A 13205-nucleotide genomic window follows, 5' to 3' on the forward strand; every position below is an offset into this window, starting at 1 on the left:
AGATAATAGGTGGGAAGAGTAGTTTATATGTATGTATGAAAATAAGTTCTTGATAATAAGTGTTTCTTAGATTGCTTTCTCTGCTCTAAAGGGACTGTCAAGAGAAAAAGTAGTGCTTTAGCAGTCATGAGGGGTTGGGGACAGGGTAGTTAAAAAAGAAATGTTGCAACATGGAGATTGTTATTACCCTTGCCATCTCACTCTACTGTATGCCTCAGTTCACACAGGGCTACTTCACAATTCACAAAGGTATATATGGGCAGGTGCTTCCAGTTTGTGGAAGGTTTATTGGTTATTAAAGGGGGGTTCACCTTTATTTTGTTGCTCGAACCTTTCTCACCCAGAGCACTGATGCATGGTAAGACTTAAGATGGTGAATGTACATAAAACTTGGGGGTGGGTGAGTAGAGAATGAGTTCAAACTTAAGCAACAATCAACTTAATATGTTGACTGCTATGTGCATAAGATGTTGTATATAAACATATTAGTAACCACGAATCACAAACCAGTAATAGATACACAAAGAATAAAGAGAAAGGAACCCAAGTATATCACTACAGAAAACAAACAAGCCATGAAAGACAGCAAGAGAAGAAAGGATCAGAGAAAAACTATAGAAAAACCACAAGACAAGTAACAAAATGGCAATATACATATCTATAAATAATTATTTTGGTTTTTAGTGTGTTTTTTAACTAATAATTACTTTGAATGTAAATGTACTAAATGCTCCAATCAAAAGACATAGGGTTACAGAGTGGATAAAAAGACAAGACCCATCTGTATGCTGCCTACAAGATACTCATTTTAGACCTAAAGACACACGCAGATTTGACAGCAAGATGATGGAGAAACATTTATCATGCAAATGGATGTCAAAACAAAGCTGAGATAGTAATACTTACATTGGATAAAATAGACTTTAAAACAAAAACTGTAACAAGAGACTAAGAAGGACACTATATATACATATAAGGAAAAACCCAAAAAGAAGATATAACAATTGTAAATATTTATTCACCCAACCTGGCAGTACCCAAATACATAAAAGAGTTAATAACAAACATAAAGGAACCAATTGATAGTAATACAATAATAGTAGGGAACTTTAACACCCCACATACATCCATGAGCAGATCATCTTAATAGAAAATCAACAAGGAAACAATGCTTTGAATGACATACTGGACCAGGTAGATTTAACAGATATGTTCAGAAGGTTCCATCCTAAAACAGCAGAATACACATTCTTTTCAAGTACACATGGAACTTTTTCTAGAATGGATCACATATTAGGCCACAGCCCAAGTCTCAACAAATTAAGAGATCAAAGTCACATTATATATCTTTTCTGACCACAACACTATGAAACTAGAAGTTAACCACAAGAAAAAATCTGAAAAGAGCACAAATACATGGAAATTTAAAAAAAAATCCTACTAAACAATGAATGGGTCAACCAAGAGATCAAAGAAGAAATCAAAACTAATATGGACAAATGAAAATAAAAACACAATGGTCAAAAACTTTGGGATGCAGCAAAAGTTGTGCTAAGATGGAAGAGGCATATAGAAATACAGACCTACTTCAGCGAGCAGGAAAAATCTCAAATAAACAACCTAACCTTACCCCATTATTTACAACACCCAAATTGTGGAAGTAGCTGAAGTGTCCATGGATAGATGAATGGATAAAGAAGATGTGGTGTATGTATATATACAATGGAATGTTACTCAGCCATATAAAGGAATGAATTCTTGCCATTTGCAATGATGTGTATGGGACTAGTGAGTATAATGTTAAATGACACATGTCAATCAGAGGAAGACAAATACATGATTTCACTCATATGTGGAACTTAAGAAACAAAACAAATAAGCAAACGAAAAATAAAAGAGAGAGAGAGAGAGAAACCAAGAAACAGACTCCTAACTATAGAAAACAAATTGATGGCGGCGCCTGGGTGGCTTAGTCAGTTAAGCGTCCGACTTTCGCTTAGGTCATGATCTCGCGGTTCGTGGGTTCGAGCCCCGCGTAGGGCTCTGTGCTGACTGCCAGCTCAGAGCCTGGAGCGNGAATGTACTTGTTGTGATGTGCATCAGGGGATGTATGGAACTGCTGAATCACTGTATTGAAACTAATATAACAATATATGTTAACTATACTACAATTAAATTTAAATTAAATTAAATTAAATTAAAATACATAAATATTTAAGGTGATGAAGGAGCATGCCCACCTTTTCCATGTGGGAATAGACTTTCAAGAACTCAGGCCAGATCTCAGCCTCATATATATCCATTATAGGAAAGGATATATACATGTATTGAGGGTCATGTAATGCATTCCTGTGAAACTTCCAGAGTAGCCTTGGGACATCTTTGCCCATCCACAGGAATCCTCAAACCCCAGTTGAAGGCTTGTGTTACAGAACACAGTGAAGGAGATTTGCTCCACTGTTCATATGTGCCCTTAGTCAACCCCATAATCCAGGGCTCGTGGTTATGTGCATAGAGTCTCCTCCCATGTCTCAGCTTCCATCTCATTCCCTTGGTAAATATTGTTAATTGATCAGGTTTTTTTCCCAAGGAGTCTGAATACTGCCTCAGGTGCCTCAGGCCTTTTCAATTCAGGACTCCAAGATATACTTCTAAGTTAACAGAATTGGTGCATAAGATGAAGAACTATTCAGGGGCTCCTTGATGGCTGTTGGTTAAGCATCAAATTTCAACTTAAGTCATGATTTCCCACTTTTCCTGAGTTGGGCTCTCTGTTGTTAGCATGGAGCCTGCTTCATACCCTCTGTCTCCTCTCTGCCCCTCCCCTGCTCTTGCGCATGTGCTATCCCTCTCTCAAAAATAAAAATAAATAAACATTAAAAAAAAAAGAAAATTATTCACCATCCTAGATTTAAACCTTTCTAAGGGTTATTCATCTGTAAAATAATGGGATATGTCTATACACTTTTAGGTTAAGGTGCCATAACTTATTTAACCAATTCCCTATTTTCAAGCATCTGAAATGATTCCTACTTTTTACAATTGTAGATGTATAATTTATATGTGGCATAATTCCCAAAGTAGAGTATTGGGTTATAAGAAGTCATAAAACAAATTTGTAACTTTTATTATACGTATTGCCACATTGTTGTCCCTAAAGATCAAACCAATTTAGTCTGACCAAGCTGAATATTTACATTCTTACTTACTTGTGAGCTTTGTATGTACCTCATGCTCTCATAAATTTTACATTTACATTTCTAAAATTGCTTTCATGCATTGATTCATTGTATATGCTTATGTATAAGGTGTTTGATACCATATCAGATGTATCTAGGTATTGATTGGTCATATTTGCATTCATTCTGTCTGTCTCTTGGAAAGCATTTTATCAGTGATGTTTGCCCTTTCCTCTCCACACAGATTGTTGGCTTGCCCTTGGTGCACTGAGGTGAGGGGTCCCTCCATCAAAGGGGAAGCTTCCAGGGCACAGCTGCTCCATCCTTCAGCCTCTTTGAAGTTGACACAGAAAGATTTTAGTGCTTACTTAGTGCTAGATTAGTGGTTTCAGTGCTATCTATAAGCAGAGTTAACTCCTGCCCTTTGAGTTTTATCAGATCTCTTTCCAAGCACCTACTGATGCCATGTTCCAAATTTGAGAGCTTTCTTTCTCACTAGTGAAGAGGAGTCTTACACAAATTCTCAGCACCTGTGAGTTCTTATCCTCCGAATTTTGTAATATCTTCCGTTCATCCAATTCACACTCCTTGCCTGGACTCAGAAGTGATACCCTATAATTCCTCTAAACCAAAAACCCACCATCATCCCATTACCACTTACACCTTGTTCTTCACACCTGTAGTTCAAGCTTTTAGCTCAAACTTAGACTATCTCAGTCATTTTCTCATGGACTCCATCCCTGAATAGCAGGAACTGGAGAAATCAGAAAAGAAAGTTGGTTTTCTGTGCCTGGAGATGGAGTTACTGCTTGTTTCTGGTGAGTAGATAAAATGAAATAGGAACAGCCTCCCCAAAATGAGGAGTACCTCAAGAACCATGGAAAAGTCACATGCATTGGTGGGAGTCTCTTTCTGGGTGGATATTAAGGTAATTACCCTTTTAGGTAAGTATGTGAAGGTAAGGAGAGCTTCTCTGTTACCACTGGTAATGACTACCAGTCTACTTTTCCCATGATAAGCTTCCTACTCTATGTTATTAGCTCAGGAGTTGTTCGGAGGGGCGGGGGGATCCATTTATGTAAGGCATGATGCATCAAATGGCTTCTGAACTCAGTCTTCCTTCAGAGAATTTCAAAGGTGGTTGCAAACTAATACAACCCATGGAAGAAAGCTAAGCGCTAATAATCAGTGAAAAGTCAAGTAAATGAAAAGTTGAAATGGAGAAGATATTTGCCTATCCCAAAATAGAAGTGTTATGGAAGGAAAAAGGAAATCACTCAAAACGTAAAGTCCAAATTAAGATGTTGCAAGTATGTGAATCGATTTGTAGTTGATTAAACTTGGTCTCTGATAAATATGTTGATGTAATTCCCTGATTCAGGTTTAGAATTTTCTGGTTTTATTATTATTTTACAGATCTTAGCATGAAAATAGTAAAAGATCGAGGCATTTTATTAATACTTGGGCTATCTATTGCAGTGGCCATTAAAAGACAATGCAAGCCCACATTCCACATTGGGGACCTTTCTCCTTCACTGAGGCATGCAGTTCTTTGTGAGTTCTTCACTAGCTCATTCTGTGAGGGGAAGCTCACAAAGGTCATCATTATCAAAACAGTGAGGATACTGATCCTCTGCAGGACATTTGTAAAACAACTCCTAATGATAGGAGCATCTCAGTCCCATTTCACAAACAGTGAAACTTCCTATGGCCCTCAAGCACCTCCTCTAAGAATAGAGGTAGAGGTGAGCTCAACAGAAACATGCAGTTGAGCCCCTGGGAGCCTCACCAAGTGACTGTCAGCTAAGGTTGGGTTGGGGGTTCCAGTCTCTGGAACTCTGAACTCTGGAACTCTGAACACTAAGGCAGGTAGAGAGCCTTCTGCTTTCTATATATCAAGTCCTTGGCTTTCCTTGTTTAGTCTCATTTATTGCTGTATTAGGGTTCTCCAGAGAGACAGAACCAAGAGGATGAATAGATAGATAGATACGTAGGTAGGTAGGTAGGTAGGTAGGTAGGTAGGTAGGTAGAAGATAGATAGATAGATAAGGAATTAGCCTACCCAATTATGGATGCTGGCAAGGTCCAAGATCTTCAGGGTTAATTGGCAAGCTGGATACCTGGGAAGACTAATGGTTTATGTCTTGTCTGAAACTCAAAGTCTGTGAAATAGGAGATCCAATGGGACAAGTTCCAGTCCAAAGGCTGGCAAGCTCAAGACCCAGGAAGAGCTCATACTTATTTCAGTTCAAGTCTGAAGACAAGAAAAAGCCAATGTCTCAGTTCAAAGGCAGTCAGGCAGAAGAATTCTATCTTGGAGTAGGGTCAGCCTTTTGTTCTATTCAAGCCTTTTCTTGATTGGATGAGGCTCACCCATATTGGGAGGCAATCTGTTTTACTCAGTCTATTGATTTAAATGCTAATCTTACCCAGAAACATCCTCACAAATACACACAGAATAATCTTTGGCCAAACATCAGGGCATCATGTGGCCCAGTCAAGTTGGCATATAAAATTGATCATTACAGTCACCAATGTACAGACAACCCGGGCTCAGGAGATGTAAGAAACTTACTGTAGAGAGCAAAATGGAGTCACTAATGTCTAGCAGTGACTCATGTCAATCAGTGACCTAAGCAGCCAAGGGTGTTACAGCTAAGACCAGATATCACCAAAACCAGCACAGGCTGACAACACCCAGAACTGATAACCAGCAGAACCAGAGGAGACCTGCAAAGGCCCAAGACTGATTAAATCCCTTTAAAAAAGAAAGACTCTTGCAGCAAACTGTCAGACTCTCCAGATGCTGACCCTTTCACGTCTGACCACATCAAAAAGGCAACTGCTGCCAAAGGCTCTGCTTGATTGATCTCTGAACATAACAGATCCTCCACTGCTTGAACATGATAAGCAGTAAGCATAGAGCTGACCTGGACCAGACAGTAAGCATAGAGCTCAGCTGTGTGCTCACAGACTGACTTTGCATTTGGTTTGTTAACTTTTTGTTGTGTGACTTGGCATTGTGCCTCACTTTGTGTGACGTGTATGAAGCCAAGTTCAATGTGTAGTGAAATGTCGTTGAGTTTGGAATCCTGAAGCTGCTTGACAATTGGGTTAACCTTGCTTTACAAAGGTTGAATAAAGCTGACATCGTGGAAAGACACATCTCTGAGGGGCACTGTGCCTGCCCCTTGGAGGTTATTTCCACACTGCTGTGTGATGGGAAATATACACTTTCTCCTCTGCTAGGATGTGGATAGTTTAGGGGAAAATGTGAATGTAGTGATGGCATGTTTCTCTAGATGACAAAGGGGGTTCAAGTGGAAGGAAGAAGGGACTCTAAACCTTGAGAGTGCCTTCCACAGTGGGAAAAAGACGTGCTCAGTAGCTTCCTCTAGTGGCTCTGTCAGCTCTTCCCACTGGAAGGCTTTGCTAAGGAAAGATGAAGGCAAACATGGCCATTGTGTGTCCCTGGGGCCCAGGATCATTGAAATGAGGGACCTACACTCCTCTCAAACAAAGCAGAAGTTTGCCTATTGCTGTATTGGTTGGAAGCTTGGCAATTTAGCTTTCTATTACATTATTTTAACAATCATACCAAAAAATTAGCCAGCAGTTGCCTGGAAGCAGTGTGACAGAGGATACAGACATCACAGCCCTCTGTGAGTGGAGCTGGCTCCGCCTTTCTAGCCCTGCCAAGAGGTTTTTGACTCCCAGGTTCTCTTTGTGAGATCAGTGTGGAGGTGGTATTTCTTTACAAACCAGAAAGATAATAAGAGATCCCTTTATTTTAAATGTTTAATTAAAACTCTAGAATAGAAAAAAAAAGAAATGCTCATCTTTAAGGAGAGATATACCATGAGAATAAATTTCCATATTCCTCTCTGCTGTTTAAGAGTTTAAAAGGCTGGTAAAGAGGGCTCTTCTTTTTATGTTTTCCTACACTTTAGCATCCCCTTGTTAACTCATCCACCTTCTTTCTAGAACTCTTCACACAGGCCAGCCCCAGGCCCATTTCCTAGTTGTGTGAAAGAGAGGAAATGGAAATGCCTTATGCACATGTCAGGTACTTGCTATCAAGCACAACATGATTGCATAGGACTGTCGAACAAGAGGGGTGGTTTTGGGTGAGGAGACGTTAGTAGCAGGATCGGAAGTGCCAGGATGTTATGCAAATGGAGGAATTCATTTCACCTTCCCTTCCAAAGAGGAAATGACCCACCCTGCCACCCACTCTCAGAATAGCACTTCAAGTAAAAATGTGCAACACTTCAAAAGATAGAATTCCAGCCCTCCATGGCCACAGCCAGGAGCCGGCAGAGGACTTTAGAAGGAAACAAAATTTTGTAGAAATAAACCAATAAGGTATTTACTTCTTACAGACAACACTGGTTGTGCACAAGCAAGCATCAAGTATGGTAATAAGGGCTTGAAGCCAGGATTGAATAGCCCAGAGCCCATTAGACAGCAGGAGACAAGAGTTGGAGGCCAGCAGATGCACAGCATGAAGAGGGTCTGAGCTGAGCCAGAGCTAGTTTCTCAGTTACTGGGGGAACTTGAGGTTAAGAACCAAGTGCCTTGAGAAGCACTGACAGACTGTTGGTAAATTTTTCAGGTGTTTGAGAGAAGTGATGAGTAGAGCCAGGAGAAAGGAGGAAATATACCAAATAGAGTAGCTGAGTAGCTAGATGGGAATGAGTTCACCGTGGAATCATGAGCAGCAAGTTTGGGGTAGCCCAGCTGTAAGAGAACAAAGCAGAGCTCTGGAACTATGGTATCAGGGCATAGGCAGGGAATGTGCAGGTCTCATGGATAGGTGTAAGCTACATATTGAGTGGGGATGGAGCAAATAGGCCCTAGCAGTCCAACTGTGCAAGGATAGGGAATTAACAAGTTTGTTATTGAAGACATGATCAAGAAGGAAAAAATATAGAAGTAAGTCTGATCTAAGAAGGGGTACATTCTCTTCTGTTATTTATGTTTCTGGCTGGTATGGTAGCATTGGGGTGATGTCAAGGGGAGCAGAGACCCAAGATTTATGCTGACTGGGAACTTCTTAGGGCAAATGTGTGTGTGTTTGAGGGGAGGGTGGATAGACAGTGAGGTTAATCACCAGGTGAGCTGGTCTTGGGCAAAAAGTCGTGTGAGGGAGACTATAGCACAGGAGAGGGATGGCTAGTGTTGAAGGCCCCATGATGTCAGGCTGGAATGTTAGGATTCACTATTGAAGTAAGACATGCTAAAAGATTTAAGTTTATTGGCATTCTTCCCATGTTTACATCATTTCTTCTCATGTAACTGCTAAAGTCTCTTGGATCTGAGACGGAAGATCAAATTGCTACCATTTGAATAATGACAGTGGGAGCCAAAGCAAACCCTACTTTTTAATGGGGTTGTGGGATGCAAACCATGGAGTCTCGGGGCCACGAGATACATCTATTCATTAGTTTACTCATTCATTCATTTACTCATCCATTTATCTATTCAATTATTCCACAAATATTATTATAAACTAGGTTCCACCAATTGGGTGGAACTTTGCTGATTTGATGGAATTGACATGAACTATAAACTTAGATACATTTCCTTTCCTCTTCAGCACAGCAGCCAACAGGAAGGAGGGAGTGAAGATGGGGTAGAGAAAGGGAAAAAAGGAGATGAACCAGATAAAACTGAAAGGATGCCAGTTATGAGTTTTCTCCCATATCTTCCTTAGCTTTATAATCTGGCTCCAGCTATGTTTCCAGCCCCAATGCCCAGATACCTCCCTGATGCCCGATGCTCCAGGAAGCCCTGACCACCAACTGAACATGTCCACATTTCTATGTGAACTAGGCATAATATCACCACATTTATTGGGAGCTTTTAATGTGCAGAGGGCCAGGCTTGTTGCTTCATGTTCAAGATCACAATTATCCTCACATGCACCCCATACAGATGAGGAAATTGAGGTTTAGGGAAGTAGCAAGCCCAGAGTTACTCTGTCCACAGAAGAAAACTTGCTTTCACAGGAAGTCAACCAAAATGAGTATGAGTTTGTATTAATTTCTAGGGCTGCCATAATAAAACACTGCAAACCAGGTGGCTTATAACAACAAATGTATTGTTTCACAGTTCTGGAGGCCAGAAGTCTGAGATCAAGGTGTGGGTGGGCAGGGTGATACTCTCTCTGAAGAAATTAAGGCAGTATCTGTTCTAGGCCTTTTTCCCAGCTTCTGCTAGTTCCTGGGCTCGTGGCAGGCTAACTCCAATCTTCATATGGTCCTCTCCCTGTGTGTCTATATCCAAATTTCTCCTTTTTAAAGGACACCAGTCAGATTTGAGTCTAGTATATTCTGCTATGACCTCATCTTAACTAGTTACATCTGCAAAGACCCTGTTTCTGAATAAGGTCACATTCTGAGGCTACTGGGGGTACCTCAACATATGAATTTGCATGTGGGGGGGATACATTCAACCTTTAAGATAGTTATTGGGTAGGATGAGTTTCAATGGTTTTGTGACCTAGCTCTCTACTGTTCCAACAGGACCACATACACTTTCCTCCTACCTGTGGGTGGAGGGGAGTGGGGCAAGTGGAGAGTGAAGAGGTTAATGGGAATCCTTAATGACTTCTCCCTCCTACTTCTAGGCCTTGCACATCATCAGGCCGTGGCCATTTTTCCTAAAGGGGGTATGGGTACTCCCTCTTGTTAGGACCCACATTCCCTCTGTGTATACAGGTAGCTTCTCCTTCTTTAGGGCCAAATACCCACTGAGGTGCTTCATGCCGAGTTCAAGGATCTAATGGTGCAGAATGCTATCTATGGTGTTCCCTCTGTGGCCTCTTTCTTTCCACTAGGAGTCCACTGAGGGTCATTCAGGCCTTTAGTCAACACACATAGATGCAGCTCCTGCTGTGTACAGGGCATGGGAGCACACACACCCGGGCCTCAGGGAACGTGCAGTCTTGTGGGACAGGAGCCATAAGACCAGGCAGATGGCTTGTTAACAAAAGATAACAGACAAAATACTGATGTTTTGCTTCTCTCTTGGAAGATTGGGGAAGGCTTTTAAGACATGCGCATTAGCTGGACTTTGAGGAAAGGTGGTGATGCTGAGAAGGGGTGGGATTGCACAGACTCTCAGGAACAGGAACAGTGTAGGAAGAGGCAAAGCCCAGACCGTGCATTATTCAGTTTAGATAGAGACTATTCCAAGTGGAAAAATGGGGCAATAATTTTGGACAGATGGATTGATTAAAGGGTTTTAAATGACAGGGTAAAGAATGTAGACTTTAAACAGTCTCTTTGAAAACATTTCCTTCCTCATTTTTTTCTTTTCCTCTTGCTAAGGGAAATATAATCTTTGTGGTAGGCAGAATATGGGTCCCAAAGATATTCCACACCCTCATTCCCAATACCTGTGAATATGTTACATGATGTGACAAAGGGGATTTTGCAGCTGTGATAAAGGTTAAGGGCCTTGAGATGGAAAGACTTTCCTGGATTAATGGAGTGGGCACAATCTAATCACACAAATCCTTAAAGTCAGAGAACAGTTCTGACTGCAGAGAACCAGGGAAATGCCACCATGGGAAGGGCATGGCTTTGAAGATGAAAGAAGGGCCATTGGACGCTGGCAAAGGCAAGGAAATGGATTTTCGCCTGGAACCCACAGAAAGGAACACAACCCCATTGATGCCTTCATTTTGGCCCGGTGAAACCCATTTGGGACTTCTGACATTCAGAATGTTGGAGAATAAATTTATGCTGTTTTAAGCCACTACCTTTGTGTTAACTTGTTACAGCAGCATGCAGGAAACTAATAGAATTGTCTATGACACTTCTTTCTTTTTCTTTTTCTTTTTATTTTTATTTATTATTTTTTTAATAGTTTCTTGTCAAGTTGGTTTCCATATAACACTTCTGAGAGTTGAGAGGCAGGCGGGGCTGCTGGGGCCTTACAGGGCACCTGATTCCAACCTGATAGGTTTCTTCCTTCCTTCCTTCCTTCTTTCCTTCCTTCCTTCCTTCCTTCCTTCCTTCCTTCCTTCCTTCCTTCCTTCCTTTTTAATTTATTTTGAGAGAGAGAAAGAGAGAGAGCAAGAGTGAGAGCGAGCACATACCTGAGCAGGAGAGGGGCAGAGAAAGGGAGAGAGAGAATCCCAAGCAGGGTCCATGTTGTCAGTGCAAAGCTCAATGTGGAGCTCGATCCCACAAACACGGAGATCATGCCTGAGCTGAGCAGAGTCAGACACTTAACTGACTATGTCAGGTTACTTTCTGACTGAGGAAACTCAGGTGCAGCTCACCCAGTACAATGCTTGTTCCTCTGCTCTGCAATTCCTTCCTCACACTCTATCCTCCTCTGGTAGGTATCCTCCTCTGGTAGCTGGTGGTAGTGGTGGCGCAGGAAGGCATTTTCATTGGCACCAGGCCTAATCTGGGACTGTTTTCTGCAGGAATCAGCAGCCATACAGCAGTGCATCAGTTTCCCAACGTTCATGGTATCAAGTTGAAATGTAGCCATTTATAGCTTCTCTGTGGAAGCCACCTCTGTGCATTGCTTCTTATGTCCTAAAAATAAGAGAATGAAATAGTTTTAGAAAACAAAAAGAAGACCAAAGAAAAAAGAGAAAGAGAGACATCCCTCCCATACAGATTCTCATAAAAATCAAACAAAGGGATGAGGATAGGGAAGCCAAGGATGTATCGAACTTCAGGCCTGCCGCCTGATAGCCTTTAGATGCAGGGCACATGGGTCACTTTCTTTTCCTGGATTCTATATATAGCATGTCAGTTAGACCAGCCTTTTCTACAGAGGCCAGCTCTACTCTACAGTAGATTCCTACCTGCAGGAATTTGGGGAAGAAGGGGAGCTGTTCTGGTGTGTACCTTCCTTCTTCATATTTGTTGCTATAACTAGCTCTGAAGTCATTGTTCTTTTTACAGAGATCATTAGAAGAAGTAGATAATAAGAAAAAATATTGCTTTCACAGAGGGTATAGTTCCAATAGAGAGGGCAATTCCTTTTAAGAAATGCTGTAAAGCCTCCGTGTGTATTTACAAACACATTATAGCCCAGTTGCCAGTCCTTAATTGACAATAAGATCATGATTAGTTGCTAGCTAAGCCGGATGTTTACTGATGGCCAGCAGAGACAGAAACATCTTCTCGAGATGGCTGATGTTTGCCACGGGGTGCCAGAAGTTACTGAAAACCCTGGCTTCTCTTATTCTTACCTCTGAATAGCTAAACCTCCCTGTGGCTGCAGTTTTCCTTTTCTGTAACCAATTGCTTCCATTTTACTGCTCACACCAGTGTGTTAGACATTTCACTAAGTCTTCTCACAGTGTTTTATTGCTGAATGCTGGAAATTAGATCACACATACATCAAAAGCACTTCCAAACTGATTTGAAAATTTATTGCTTTGGCATTTCAAAAAACTACGCATATTGCTCACTCCCTGTATTTTTTGCCAGAGTAGGAAACATGGTAAAAACAAAATTTATTCATTAATTGGAAGGAATTTTAATTGGAAGGAATATTAATTGGAAGTGAATATTTTATTTATTCAAAATGCAAACTAATGTAACTTGAGGCACAGAATTTTAAAACTAGGAATCTGGGAAATGTCTTCCAAAATAAAAGGGTAGCCCTTATCACTTATGAAGGAGTCTTTCCAAAATAAATGAATTGGAAACTAATCAAACCTCTAGATCCAATTACTCATTTACAGGAAGAATAGAAGACAGATAAATGAACATGTTAAATGGCAGCATGGAGTTGGCATCCATAAAATTCAGACTGGAGGAAGCTCTAGGAAAAATGACCTGGTTTCTTCAATAAATATATTGGAAGGAATAGAAAGAGAATATCAGAGGGGCATCTTATAGGTTAATAGATTTAAGACATATCAAGCACTTGGAATGTATGGATCTAATTGGAAATCTGAACATTGATTTCATATTTGATAATTTCAAGGAATTATTAATTTTTAAAGTTGTGACAAATCTACACTTTTGAAATAATTCCCTATCTTCT

This window comes from Crocuta crocuta, unplaced genomic scaffold (genome assembly GCF_008692635.1).
Source record: "Crocuta crocuta isolate KB4526 unplaced genomic scaffold, BGI_CrCroc_1.0 scaffold118, whole genome shotgun sequence".
NCBI lineage: Eukaryota > Metazoa > Chordata > Mammalia > Carnivora > Hyaenidae > Crocuta > Crocuta crocuta.